The 15,820-nt window shown below is 42.0% G+C and overlaps 1 long non-coding RNA gene across 2 annotated transcripts; it reads right to left on the bottom strand.

Annotated features, from left to right (window-relative positions):
• Positions 1–6,767: 6,767 nt before the first annotated feature.
• Positions 6,768–15,074, bottom strand: LOC139994370 (uncharacterized). 2 transcript variants are annotated; one of them, XR_011801629.1, is made up of 3 exons: positions 12,673–15,074; positions 7,511–11,443; positions 6,768–7,083 (listed from the first exon to the last, which is right to left on the bottom strand). It is a non-coding gene; the product is annotated as an uncharacterized lncRNA (long non-coding RNA). The 2 variants fall into 2 exon arrangements; XR_011801631.1 differs by having other exon boundaries at positions 7,511–13,628; positions 13,713–15,074.
• Positions 15,075–15,820: the final 746 nt, after the last annotated feature.

Genomic DNA, 15,820 nt, shown 5'->3' with positions numbered 1-15,820 from the left:
CTTCGCCGCCAAAGTAACGCGACGAAGGTCGCAAGGGTGCAGCCTTAACTACGTTGATTCGTCGCCAGGCTGAAGTCGAGTCAACGGGCTTGGCCAATGTAAAGAGAGAGAGAAAGAGGATTCGTGTAACGATGGTGTGCAACAGACGAAGCGTTCCCCAGGTGGGAAGGGAGTTTGCATAGCGGAAGTACCCTCGAATCGATTCATCGAAAACATCTAACCCTCTTGAAGGGCCGCTCGGCGCGTCTCGTGGGAGGACTCGGGAGGAAGGTCGCCAGAGAGGTGAGGAAGGGTATCGGGGGTTGGAACCAAGCCGCATCGCGAATAGGAAATTCTCTTCGTCCTACGGGGTCTTTTCCTTCCTTCTTTCTTCCCCTCTCGACCCTTGATTCGGTAGGCTGCACTCACCGCCCTCAACGAATCGCGGCACGCGGGTAGAAAATAGGAAAAATGAAATTCCTCCGTGTACCCGCGACCGTCTGTCTCTCCACCTCCTTCTGCCTTCTATCGGACCACCCCCGACGGGCGAACGGCGCCGGTACGCTCGTGCTGCCGCGGCGAGTATTGAATATTCAAAACTTTCCTCTCGCAAGAAACTTTCGCATCTTGCGCAACCTGCTGAGGAGGAGGCTTAAGAAGGAGGTGGAATCTCGCTCACCTTACCCTTCCTTCTCGTACTTTCTTTCTCTCTCTGTCTCTCTGTCTCTCTCTTTCTCTCTCTGTCTCCTTTTCTCTTGTCCTTGCTCGTGGACTTTCACGTGGTTCCATCGCTCCTTGCACCGTCTGCGGCAAACAGATTTGATTTTATGAAAGCCATGGAATCGTCTGGAAAATGTGAATAATTGTTAGCTTCTGAATTCTTCTCGGTTGCGACTCGATCCGGAGTTTGTGGTTCCTTCAAGAGGAGCTGACTAAGAGGTGGTAATACATTTTGTTTAATCGTAGCTTCAGAAGACTTCGTTGTAATTTTTCTTCTTTTTTGGAGGAGGTATCCCTTCGGTGTAGTTCGAATTAGATTTGCTTAAACAAAAGTTTCTGAACTTTCATGTAGTAGCTTCAATAATTTGTCGAAAATACTCACAATCCTGAATTCTCTTTGCACTCAAATTTGCACTCTCTCAGAGCTGATACGCTTTGATGTGGACCAACTCAGAGATTTGCGTGTGCATGCGATGCATATCCACAGATTGCAGCCTGCAAAGAAGCTCCTTTGGGCATTTCCGGCACTCTTTTCATAAATAAACTACCGACCATGTACATAAATATATACACGAGAGTATTATATAAATAATACGCGTCATCCAGTCATATGATAATCACCATTCGAAGTAAAAGATGGTCGTCCAATATTCCTAATGCTGTCCTCCGAAAAATTAAAATTTCTCCTTTAGTCCATCTTACATACAAGGTCGAGGAGCACCGCACCGAAAAGATCTTTCCTCAGCCATCAAGCAGACATCAATTTCGGATTAAGACTTCGCCCCGACCACATCGAGAATTCGATAATCAGTGACTGGTGAAATTTTTCAATGCTCCCTGGTACTTCTTTCACCACGGCCGTTGGCCACGCGAGCTTATTAGTTAATGGAAAAGATGAACGTGAAAAAGGAAGAACTCTGGCTGGCTGGAAATATGATTAAGCCTTTTTCACGCGGTCTGTGGAGAGAACGATGTCGTCCTATCTCTGGCACGATCTTTGCCGCTCGTCCGAGAACCGAAGAGACTGATGTAATTACGTCGAGCGAAATGGAGTCAGAACGCTAAAAGGAAGCGTGGCTGGCTAGGTAGCGCACAGGTTAAAGCATGATAATGGCTGACCAAAAGGACGATTGCTTGAAGAGGCGAATATTTTCGCGCTGCTTCTACAAATGATTTTTACGATTTTCGTTTCTTTTTTGTATCTATAGAGAAATTAACGGGGTGTCTGAATGGGAAATTTTCTGGTTGCATTTTAAACAGAGACAAATGGTACGGTTAAAATGTTCACAAGGTGCATAATTCGATCAGCTCGGTGCACTTTGAACGAGAGAGTCTCCTTCATGGCGCCTCTGCGACACAGTCTAATGGCGCAATCGGCACTCCGCTTTGACGCCTCTCTTCGCGTGTCTCGAGTTTCAGAGTAAATCTTGAATAAGATCTGCATCTTGCAGCTCAGACCCAATCTGACGGAATTTTCTACCGGTCGTCAGAGATCTTACGAACGTTTGCACGGAACGGTATTAAAGGATAAGTGGACGTAGTACGGAATTTAATTTCTTTGCATCGAGCTAGCGTTATATAAAATACGTATTATCTATAACGTTCGAAGTAGCGACGATTCATATTAAAAACGGCCCCTCTTATGTAGTAATTTACCAACAAGTGATATTAACGAGTTACAGATCATAGATTATAAATTTCTCTTTTACAATTTTACAACTTTTCGTAATTTGTAAGATTGTTCTCACAATTTTAGCTAATCTCGACTCGTGACTTATAAAAGTTTACTAACAATCTTAATTCAATTGTGCAAAAAGGTTCTGGTCGTATTTCTATCAATTTCGCTTATTCAGCCCTTTCACTCCATTAAATTGAAGCTTAATTGTTCAAATATGCCAATAAAGATCGAAGATTCCACAGAGAGTTCGGCAAACTGAATGTTCCATCAACTTCCGGAGAAGCTAGAGGCCTTTAGAGAAGCAACCGCGCCACCCTTCCGGCAACGGAGACGCGAAGAGGTATTAGTTCACGCACGTGAAAGCTGTTCGTCGCAATTCCGTGGTTCCCATGACGTTGAAACGCCGGCGTCGCGACGCACCCGCAGGAATCCGCATAGTACGTCGTCGAAGCTCGCTGCCGGAAGCAGCCGCGTCCCTCCGAGGATGTTTGCACGCATCCTAGCTTCGGAATTCATACTTGACATCAAAGCAACGTCTGCTCGATGCATTATGTTAACGCACACACATATACAGACGCGGGCGCCTACACGACCGGTTCACGTCGTCGTGCGTGCTCCAATCGGCGCGAACGGACCGACGCTGTTTCGTCTGTTGCTGCCTTGGATACCAGTCGTAATTACTTGGCGTCGGGACGCTGCTTTACGCTAGTATTTGTAATGCCCGATTGCGCTTCATCGAAACGTGTTTTGGTAAATTGATACAATTTCGAAATTCCTCGAAAAGATCCGTTTTTAAGAAAATTATATAACGTGGATTTCTAGGTAACTCCCGATTATATTACTAAGAGAATATTAGTTAGTTAGTTGACTATGAATTTAAAACATACTTGAAAAAGTACTTGATTTTTAGTTGGTTATATTTTTTACAATGTTTCCATCACTTTTATTACTTTTGTCATTTCCTCTTCAAACAATCTAATTGATAAAAATTTTGTATTGAAGCTGTTAAATAGAGAGAAAGTGAGAGCGAGAGAGAGAGAGTGTGTGTGTGTGTACTTGTTAGATAAAAAGTATTTCGAAACTATAATTGAGTATGAGATATCACATGTAAATCGTATTATCGCTCACGTTTGCTCTAATCTTGTAATTGATGCAGTTTTATATTTCGTTATCGATTCAAGTGTCCGCAACGCAGTCTTACATTAGCTTTTGTTTATGCGATAAGATAAAATGGGTGACGTATAATTAATATCTAAGTAATACGTAAGCTTATCAAATGTAATAAATTACATTTTTATTACATTGGTCTCTTCGTGGGAATGTGGAAAGTTAAAACTGATAATACGTAAAAAGTATATAACACATGACCGTTATAATTTCGCTTTATCGGTGGTCACGTAATTACGGTTAAGTAGCTCATTACATTGTGACGCAATATTTTGAATTGTATAACACTTACGTAACGAAAACTCGACGATTCACTCGTATTTAGCTCAAAAATTCGAGAGAAACATACTGAAAAAAAAAAAAAAATTATGACAGAATACACATGGATACAAACCGAATTTTATTAAATCTCTCCAGCAACTGATGAACTGCGACGCTCGATCGTTCCCGCGTCACTCTTCACTGTATTAATTTCCCTGCTGAAAATAATCACGGAAATAACGATATTCCGCCGACATCGTTTTAATGAAATGTCACGGATCGAATACACGGTAGCTCGATACAGAAAATGGAATAATGTATGGTAACGTACCAAGTTGCTAATATACAGGTCGATGTAAACGAACCGGTAGATTAAAATTGTATTGCCGGAAAGAAATTTGTCATCGCGATCCTAATGGTAAAATTTGTCATTATCAATCACTGATCGTTTCTACCAACAAATATAATTCTTCCTTGTCGAGATAAATATCCAAAGATCCATAAAAATAACGTATGATTCACACGTATTTCAAAGGTAATGCAACTCGATGTTTTAATAAAAATAAAAAAAAAAAAAAAACAAACGGAATTATTTTGAATCGTGACACTTTTGAAATATATGTACCATTCGAACGTTAAAAGTGTTGTCAGAATCAGTGAGAAGGACGTATGGAAACATCGTAGTACACGCGTCGAAAATTATTTAAAGTTCCTGTAAAGGTAGAAAAAACGCGCATAGATAGTCGACTCGCAAATTGACTGAGTCCTGACCGTACTGGTAAAATATGGTTCTCTGGATGAGCGTGTACCAGGGTTCGCAGCCTCTTTCCAACTCTCGAGTTTTAACTCCCTCTCTTTTTCTCTCTGTTATTCTATATGGCAGCTCGTCTCGTCTGAACGGCAACCTTCTTGCCTGATTCACGGCAGTCGAGGCAGCTGGGCGCGAAATGCGATAAACTCTCGCGAATCCCTCGCGAGTGACGACGTCGAAAAATATTTACTCCTCGAATGCCCGTCGGGCGTTCCTCTTTCCTAAGCCTTTACCCCCTCGTTCTCCTCCCTCGTCGCTCCCGTCTTTCTCGTCTTTACCCGTCCAAGGCTTCTTCTCCTCGCCAAGGCCTCTTCCAGTACGCTTCGGCAGGAACTCGTTTATCCGCGGGCCAAGGATATTTACATAAATCAGCCATGCAATCTCTTTTTATATTTTGCGAAAGCATGTCCCGAATATACGCGACACAGCTCCGTATACACGCGAATGGTAGTGCGTTCAAACCCTTAGGTCGTACACTTTCACCGCGGGTAGAGCGCGTGGTTCTGTCCTCCAGGCCGAAAAACATCTGAAATACACGGCTATATACGCGTCCGGTTTGGTTGTTTCCGGGACGGGGCAACTTTTTTGTTGTCATTCTTCCAAGATAAGCGGGTCACTGGGAAAATGCTTTCTTTTTACGTCTAGTCGCGTACCTTTTTTCTTGCCTGTCTTCGGTTTTCTTTCGTTGCATCTTCTTAGTTTCCTTTCTTTCTTTATACTTTTTCATTCCGATTTCCTCCCGTTTCCACTTCCATTTCTTTTTTTTTTTTTTTTACGCCGCGCCGATGAAAAGTTCCTATTCGTGCAAGGGTGAATACGAAATACGAAGCCTGCGACCCAACACCGATTTTATACCCTCGCTCGTATTACGCTTTTCTGAAGCTTTATCTCCGCATAAAAGAGTCAACCGAATGAATCCGCTGTTCAATGAATTCGGTGTTACGACCACGTATAATAAATAGCTGTTTCCGCCCATAGGATTACTTGGCAACGTCTTCCCGTCCTTCGTCGTTCGCGAAATTTTTTTATATGACGTTTTCTCGGTGCCCTTCTTCGCGATATGTATCCCAAGCAAGCTACTATATTCGCGTTCATTTCGAAGAACGCTTCTTTTGGTAAGGTTCCTACGATTAATATTTCACGGAATTTTCTTAGCAATGTTATACCAATGTACTAAATTCAACAGTGCAGAAATCTCCAAAAATTAATCATTGTCAACTTCTTAACATCATTCGTAATTACAGTACATCGAGTTCACGATCATCTGACGATTATCTGTCTTTAAGCATAGTTGCAAATATATTCAGTAAAATAAGTATACATATCGAGATCGAAATAAATGAAGCCGAAGGGGTAAGGTGAGTGAGATGTAGTCGCGGTACTTTTGGTTAATGAAATTGAGGTTGGGTGTAATAGGGTGAATTTCGAGTTGGCTTTGATGTCGTCGTAGCCAGACGTGACGTCGCACGATTCACCCCCGTCCAAGAGATGTTCGCTAAAATATTAATTAATCGACGAAAAACAAACATAGACGTGGACTCCGACGTCCGATTATTTTTTACCTTCCGGATATAATTAATTAAACGCGATCCGCGACAACACGAATTATTTCCTTCGGCCCTTTTTCCACGCTCGGAGGAAATCGAGCGTGTTACCCCCTCTGGCGATTAATTACTCCCTCTGCGTTGCCTGCTTCTTCTCTTACACCAATGGTAGTTTGTATCCCGGTTTCCTTCCGGAAAGACTTTGCCACTCGCTATCGTCGATAAATTTCTTCCTGGCTCAGAAACTGGGATGAAACGATGATCCTGTTTGCGAGTAGACCATGATCGAGCGCTGATCCTGTGCGTTTTCGACGTCTTTCAAGCGAGAGACGGGTAGGACGCAGGTGCGAAACGGAAGACGCGTCGAGCGAGTACGACGTGGCATGGTAATTGTAATTAATTCTATCGGGACTCGGAAGTTCCGATGTTGGTATGTGACTGCAAGGATGGCGAGAGTGCTAGGGTTAGCTCGACGTATACATTAATGGAGCTTAACGAAGTTTTAACGCGCGACGAGGTTCAACCAACTCTGAAAGATTCCGAACGTTTACCTAGTTACACTTGCAAATATTGATGCTGCCGAGACGCGCAAGTTTAACGAGTCCAAGTTCTTCGACCGGAGTTCTAAGCCGTCCTAATCTTACCGTCGATCGTAATTTCGAAGGTGAATTAATTCTGTCCTTTATACTTGATATTATTAAAGGACTTTGAATGCAGTTTGCGGTATCCACCGTTCAAGACTTCGACATAGGTTTCGTTAAATATCGCGCTGTGAAGTCTGAAACCATATGGGGACATGGCGTAGTTCGTTGTAGTAATCTCGTTCCTTTACTTCTATGTTACAATGAATACGTGCTCTGACAAACGAAACGTTCGATATAGCTACTTTAGTGCGTTTAATCTGATTCTTTAGTGTGTTAACTCTGCGAAAGAAGGTTCATTTATTATCATTATTGCTTTGATTTTAATTGAAAAGCAGAAGAGAAGAAAGAAGAGAGAAAGGCAATTCGGAAAAACCGATTTCAGGGAAAGAAGTTGGACAGAATGATTATATCAACTGACAAGCGGAGCACACAGCCGCGTTTTCCACTGACTGACTGTAATTTACATTTGAAATTGCTTCCAGAGCATCGCTTCAATTTTTAACGATACTTTCCCGCGGACTTTCATCAACGAATTTCCTCTGCATTCGAAACGGCCGCGTTAATTACGCATGCTAACGACCGCTAATTTCCACACTGAATTGCAACCGCATTGTTCGCAAATGTGTGAACAATCACGAAAGAAGCTTTGCGATTTCATCGGGTCTAAACGATCGTTTCCCGTTATTGTATCGCAAAACAATTTCACCTTGTGTTCGCTGATCTGTCCAAGATCACGTCCAAAACAATCACAGCTCACTTCGAGGATATTCGAGACGATACTTATTAATTCATAACTGGAAGTTTGGGGGCTGTAATTCAAATATTCTGACTTTAATTTTGATTTTAAATTATTTTTTAGAATCAAGTATTTCAACTGAAATATTCCAACTTCAATATTTTCATTAAAAGGAAACTATTTTCTTTGTCTATCAGGCACCGTTTGAAGAAATTCTCCGAAAAAGATTAAATATATAATCTCAATTTTAATACAAAGTACAAACTTATTGGATACAACAACTTATCTTATAGCTACAACATCACTATTAAATCAGCGATCACGGTGCATGAGTTTTCTTTGAACGAAAGTGTGGGATAGACGGAGCGTTAACAACCGCAGATCGAATTCAAGATCTCGATGCAGTCTGGATCATTCCCGATTTCTGGCGTCGTTTCAGAGACGCCTGGAGTAGCGTAGCGAAATCGTCTTAAATGTCCGATAAGCAGCTAGTTATTATCCGAGCCGGTTTGCACATCCGGTTGCCGAACCGTTGCAGCTGAGGGCCGATTGCACAAATCCGGATTATCCTTCGCTTGCGCGGATAATGCTGAAAATCGTTCCCGGGCTGATGCCGTTCAGGCGAAATTTATGCGCTCGTTTCCCTCGTCAAGCCCCTTGTCCGAGAAAACCGGGGAACAATTGACGGGACCGGAAGTCCTCTAGAAATTTCCTTGGTGGCTGAAATCTGCGCGGAAACGCTGAACTGTGACGACCAACGATATTCGTTAAATTCGATTGAAACGCGAGGAACCGCGCTACGAGTGACGCGTTATTTTAATTCCGGTCTATCGAATATGCGATTCAATCGAAAAATAAATTCACCGTGAAAACACGACAAACGGCCGTTTAATTTAATTTGTTGGAATGGTTCCCAGGACGACCTGACGCAGTTTTGCCAAGCCTTTTGTAAGGTCTTTGATCTTTCCGCTATGTCGGCTTTCGATTAACTGTATCGTACTGACATCGTTGAGATTCATACGTCACCCCTTACACAAACATCAATAACCAAGAACAAATCATCTTGATATAATTCTAGTAATTCTTCCACCTATGTGATATTTCCGTACAGAAAACGCGATAAATAGTTTGGGGAAATTCAACGACGAATTTAGAAACTAGTCAGTAGTCCTCGAACGCTTCCCGAGGAATTTTTCTCACACTTCTCAATCGGTCGGTTCGAGCTGACTGATATCCTTGGCGATTTTCACGATCGATCGCCAAGGCGAATGGAAGACACCGATCCGAGGTTGGTCGGTGAGCGCGAATACCGGAGATTACCATGAAAAATGGCTGGTCGAAATTGCCCCATGTCTCCTTAATGCTCCTCGCGCTAATTACTCCCACGGAGGGATTTTATTCTTTCATTGTTCTCGTCATTTTACGTCGCGGTTTTGTCGCGGCAGCTCGCTCGAACGCTCGTTCCCCTCCGTCTCCTTCCACGTTTTTACGATTTAATTTCGGACGATATACCTTTAAAGCGTCTTCAGAATTCCCCGTTTCAGCCCTCGGCGCTTGCAGCGAAAGGGGATGGAAACACCGGCGATTACTCGGTATTGTTTTAAATACACCTCGGGAAAAGGGGACAAAGGAAGGACGGGAATCTGGCCGAGGCGTCGCGGTAATTTCCAAGTAATGTCGGAAACGCGGAGACAAAGGCTCACCCCTTTATCGTAAACATTCTTTAAGAAAGCTCCCCGGGAGATAAAGTAACCGGGAATTTAGTATCTCGTAATACCGTGCTAAGTTATGGCACGGCCACGGACTCGTGTCTTTCTTTCCGTTTTCTTTTTCTTTCCGGGTCTACCGAAGTAGACTCTCTGCGCCGCTCGTCCAAGTTCCAGGGGGTTAATAGCCGAGAGTCCGAATCGGGAACGTCGAGCTTCCCGCAAATTGTTTTCGCATTCTCTGGGGCGTTCCCTTGATTCATTAACCTGACGGTGGAAGCTAACGTCGTCTTCGTGAAAAATGTCTTGAAGCTTCTAATTCTTGGAAGCCTAGCCCTCAGGGAACCTTCCTGTATAATAACTGCTAGCTATTTCGCTCGTACGTTTTTTCCGTTATTCCCAGAGATCCTCTCCGACGAGGTCGCGTCTGACAATTTCTTTTTAGGATGATATCGTTAACTTGTATATAGATATTGCAGGATGTCTTGAAGAGATCCACTTTATATAGGTACCTATGTTCTAAGACTAAACATCGTATGGTCTAATCTAGACATCTTCAATAATATTGTACATTTTTCGAATATCTTTAAATCGAAACTTATGTAATATTATAATCAGGTACAAAGATATTTAAAAAATTTGTTATGGATTCTGTTATGGATAGAGTTTGCTATGGAATAACTGGTTCATTTAAAGATGTTTTACTTTGTAAAATCAATGCGATAAAACCACGCGGTTGACGATGTCACTGACAACTGACGGAAGCAACGAATTCGTCATGATAGAAGGATAAAAAGTTTTCGCGGATTGGTAAAGATAGAGTGGCACCCGTTTCACTGCGATGATTACGCTCTACAGACATTTGGCCACTGAAGCTCCCCGAGCAGCAGGATCCATTCCACTTTCGCATGCACGCACAGCGGGTCTGCATTATTGCGGCTTATCCGGTATTACGCTTATGTGACGCCGGTAACATCGCAGCCTTAAGCGCACACGGTGTATCGAACACGGAATTACCCCATGAATTCTCCTCCCCCGTGGAAATTCTGCGCACAATGCCCCAAGCTTTCCTACCAGCCAGTCATACGCACACCCGCTACCCAAAACAACCGGCCGATAAACATTTTTTCGTCCTATCCTTCAGGATTTTTTCCTTCCTTCCTAAATATTCACTGTGCACAGGGTGTTTCTTATGGTGGGTAGAGAATGGAATAGATAATCTGTGTTGTATTTCAATTACGAAATTTTCAGGTTTTTTTTAAAACTACAAAACGTAACAGCCCAATCGTACGTTCATTTTACGTATATTCAAGACGACTATTCTATGAGACTTTTTTTTCTACTATACGGTTATTCTATGGGATTTTTTCTTTCTGTTAAATGGCTATTCTTTTCACGGGATATTTTCTTATTTGCCAAATATTCACCGTGTTCTTGTGGAGAAGGAATCTAAGGAATGAACGAGGAAGGAATGCCCTATTTAAAGATATTTGGAGAAATTATTTCTGGATACACGTACATAGTTTGTGTGTTATTCAATTATAAACTCTGTGGTTTCTTCCGAAATCACGAAAAATTTACCCGAGGATCTATCGTACCGATACAATTATTCTTTCGAACCAAAGACACATCTTCATCCCAGAGCGATCTGAATGGTCCCAACAGCAATACCGCCTCATTAAAACCCACTCCGCGTATCCAATCTACCACACCGCAAGAAGTACCCCGTGCATTCCACCCTCTCGTTACGCCGACCAGCTGGTCGCGATAAATTCGCCGCTTAAATCGGCCGACGAGTCAACGAGAGTCGCGCACGAACCTACGCTGGCTGCCAGAGGCTAAAGCCGAGGGTAAACAAGAAACGGAGCCATTTAAATGGGACGTCTATCGCGTTTTTGCATTCTTCTCCCTTGCGTCTTTCTATTCCATTACGTAAATTACATCACGTCGATTCCACCACGTAATTCCTATATTCAATCTTCGAAGGATGCATCTAATTTTCCTGATTCTCGTCACCCTCTTATTTCATCTCCTGGGAATCAGCCATCGGTGTATTGCTTATGGCCAATAATTTGTAAATTTCTCTGAATATCTAGTGGCTACGTCATGGAATATGATAATGGAAGGAAGTTGAGTGTATGTTACAAGCCTGGCGTGGTGAAGTGGCTTGAAAATTCTGCTTCGTGTTGAGATTGGTCTATAATATACATATAAAGAACGATTATTATAGATATTGGTATGTAGATTGGAAAATAAACTATCGTTGGAGCGTAACAGCCTCGTTGCTCTATTATTTGACAATCAAAATTTATGCTGGTCTCCATTCGAGGGTTTTTAAAACCGTTTGCCTTCGTCTCAGCCCCATTACGGTTCCAACGATGTCGTTCCGATATTCCACAGACAGCCTCCATTACGACATTCCGATCGACGAAACGGAGGAGGCACGCACGAAATTCATTCATTCGTCGGGAACCGTCAGACTCGGCTGTTGATGAGTTCATTAGAAGCCTGACCCAATCGAAGGGAAACCCCTTGGAATCTTGGATATGTTTCACGCGCCTCTTATTACGACTTATTCCGGACACTACATTGCTGGTGGAAATCGATGGAGTGAATGGGAGAGGCAAGGAAGAGGGTGAACGTGTTAATGGCCCGACTGGGAAAGCGATCGGTCGATGTGTGCTATTTCGAAGATCGCGTGAATAGCGTAGGCTCGTATTACCTTTGGAAAGGGTAGAGTAAAGGCTTCGACTCGATTTTATCTAGGGTAGAATAGGTTGACAGGTGGTTATTCTCTTCATAAATTGTTCGAAGATTTGGATCTGGATTAGAAATTTTGGAGAAATATTTTGTAAGAATTTTTAATGCACTGTTTTAAAGACAGAATCATAAGAGAAGCGTTATAAGATAATTTTAGTATGAAATAAAATTTATAGTTAAGTACATTGTGAATAATTCTAAAGTGTAGGGGCCATACAGAGAATTTATGATCGTCTGACAAACAATAAGTTACGAGAAGCGTACGAAAGTAACGACTGATTTTCACGATTTGACAATTACGGCTCGACGAAATTCTATTTCTTGAAGGGTACAAGAAGGCTATATTATTGTGGATCGATCGATCGAACAGCGGACAAACAACGGAACATCCCGACGAGACAGTCGGAACGGCGAGCGTGCAAAGCGTAAACGCAATTACGTATCCGGTGCTCGTTAATCAGGAAAAAATGTACGAGTTTAATTTCATATCGCGATCGACATCGGCCGAGGCTGCATCCTGCCGGTTAACGACATAATCTCGTTAAATAACGACGTGATTCGGCTGTGAATTCGACTCGAATTGGAGAGCCAGCGAGTACTGCTGATTACGGACCTACTCCCAAGCATTCTAATAACATTGGTGCTCTCCCTGTGGATGTAACTCACCCTGGCAACCCTCATCCCACCCGATGTACCCTCTGTCTCCTCTATTTCTTGCTGCCTGTCTCACGTTCTCGCTGCAACGCTACCAACACACAGGTGTCGTTGACTCAAAGCAGCCGTTTCATGCTTTAAGCTTCGCTCACATCGAACGAAATTTTGCCCACGATCGTGTGCTGAAGCTCTGATAAACAGTAAACAACTTAATTGAGTACGAATCGTAGAAACTGCAGTAGTAGATTCGCTCAACAATTGTATGAGAGTTGGATTCCTAGTAGTTCGATGATGAGCTGGGGAATATGGAAAGTTTCATGAAATATCTGATTATGTTTAAGAAAGTTATCGATAAAATAAGGCGGAATATATTATATAGAAGATTTGATTAGACTTAAATTCTGCTTGCGATCCTCGAATCAGGAAAAATCAGTTCCAAGAAATGTAGAAGAATTCGTTCTCTCCTTTTTGTCAATTCTATGCTCAGCGTCTCTATGCTTTTCTTTATGTATTATCCCAAAATAAAATAAAATCTGTGTGAGTAAAATATTGGATAATTAAGTCACACTTAATATCAAATTTACTTACTATGAAAATCTTCAAATCCTTTTGACAAGTAACCAAGGCGAATCGCTGATTCCTCGAGTAAAACTTTCTTGAATCTAATCCTATTTTTTTTACATCGCATATAAAATTATTAAATACAATCCTCAATAATCATCCTACAATGAAAATTATCATTATTAGGACTTCGTTCCAAATGGCAGATAATCACACGATCAATGATCTTGTTGTAAATTGTATTCGCAGAAATATTGTAAAATAGCTTTAAACATATGTACACATATACATATATTGTAACAGTGTTATCAGAGAACGTTCGTCATTCGTGCGAATTTGCGCCGCCCAATTCTTCCCTGTTATCGGAACTTCTCGATATTTTAAATTAGTATTTCGCATTACTTTATCTAAAAGCATTTATTAATCGATACATCAACTCGTTATAATGCTAAAATATTTGGAATAATTGCTTATCGTAGCCGATTACGTACACTCAATAAGTTGCGAAGCTGATAAATAACCGCGAGAGGAGGAGTTTGCGAAACAGATGCTAGCCTATCCACGAATATCGCGATATCACGACAGGATTTCAGTGGAAATGCTATGTCGTCTTTGTTCCCTTACTTTTATAATTGAATCGTACAAAAGCCAAATCGATTAACTTTAAATGGTTTAATTTCTGAAAATGTGAGCGCTGATTGTATGTTCTAGTACTAAAATGTAGAAAATGGCTAAATTGCAAAATAATAGTCTGCTTTATAGAGAATCGTTTGCTTTATGATGTCGAATCATATTTACAGTATTGATAATGGTATGCATTCAATAAACAGATTTTAATTGCAACATAATCGGGTTTGAACCTCGATTTTAGTTTCCACAATTCACAGACTAAGGACCATCAGGCAGAAATTACAGACATACATACATAATGTAACGTTCCAATAGTTTGGATGTTATGTAGTTACGACATGATAGGTAGTTAGGAAAATTAATAGGGAACAGTTAACGATCATTTAAGTGAATGCTTTACCCAAGAATAATTATCTAAGAGTAATTAGATGAAAGGGACAAATTTTATGGAAGTAACTCTTACTGTTAGAAGTAATGAAAAATAAATTACTTGTGTGAATTCTACAGATTTGATTATCGCAGACAGAGAACTGTAAAAGCAGATTCCTAGTTCCTAATACTTAACAACACGGTTAAAGAAAAGAACACACGAAACATAAAATATTCCAAAACCACAAATGTCAATATACAAGACTTGGACGAAGCAATATGCACAAGTCCTTAGAGGGTCGATTCTAGACTTTGAAATTTCATTGCTTATCCCCGGGAACGATTGCCGTCGCAATAATACGTACTACGTACCTTCAGCTTCGGTAAACGGTGCCACTCGAGCGGCGCGCAAACAGAAAGAAGAGAAAAAAACCGTGTGGCAGAGAAAGGACGCAGTCACCCCTTGTTTCCGCTCCGTCGACCCTCCAATCTTGGAAGAGGCAGAAAATAGAAACACAGAAACTAGAAACGAGAGCGCGAGACGGACGAACGAAACGAACGAAGCCGGTACGAAAGAAAGAAAAGAAGAAAGAAAAGAGAGAAAGGAGGCAGGCAGACTTTCATACGGGACGAACGATACCTTCTCGCGTCGGAAAATAAAATGAGCCGTTGAACGAAGTGGTCGGAACGACGACGAGCAGAGACACCAGAGCGAGAACAGCCAACTATGTTTCCTCTATCGTCCTCCTAGAAACTTCTCTACGGCCGATTTCCTCCGGCCTCCACCTTCTCCCCACTATGTCTCGGCTGGATGGGATGAATTGCGCTTTTAGCACTTGACTTTTAAACCCGGTAAGCGGATCAAGTCCCGCTATATAGCTACTTTTAAATGTCGTCTCTTGCCCGACGATTTCACCGGCGACGACAACTACGCAGAGCCGTCGACGTCGACAACGTCTAACGGCGACGACGAGATGACACTGGTTGCAGGCGTCGCGGGAAACGGCGCGACGTCTCACGGATTAACTCGTTCGAGGGTTACGAGGCCGCGATTATGTGCCACCTGCCACGATTGCGGACGCTCCGGCATTAGTCTGTAATTATACGTGGCTCTGCGTGAAACAGGTAGCATTATGCCGTCGTAAATGGGAGACGGAATATGTAGTTCTCACCGGCTAATTGGACCCGGTTATTGCTGCTTAAGACGAGCCGCGTGGACTAGCGCCTCCTGAATTATTTTCAACCACCACGCGAACCATGCTTTTGCCCTGTTCACACACGAAGAAATTTTACGACGTTTTATGCGATTATTGAATAAAAGAAGGGATGTTTGAAGCGGAACGAATAGGGAAAATTTCGTTGCATGATGTTACTTACGTTATTTGATTAGGAGTATAACTTCGAAAATTTAGTATACTAGTTTCTAGAATCAATTACTTTTCTTACTTCTTATTCCGCATCTTTATCGCAATAAAGATTGTATCCCAAAGATGCGGATTTTTAAAATTAAACTTTGATAAAAAAATGATCAAAATCTCTGAAATGAGTAACAATCTCATTCTTTTCTTTTCCAGTTACCAGAAACAAAGGAACAATTATT

The sequence above is a fragment of the Bombus fervidus genome, chromosome 2 (assembly GCF_041682495.2).
Source record: "Bombus fervidus isolate BK054 chromosome 2, iyBomFerv1, whole genome shotgun sequence".
Lineage (NCBI taxonomy): Eukaryota > Metazoa > Arthropoda > Insecta > Hymenoptera > Apidae > Bombus > Bombus fervidus.
The sequence above is the reverse complement of the archived record's forward strand: the minus strand, read 5'-3'. Positions and strand labels throughout refer to the sequence as shown.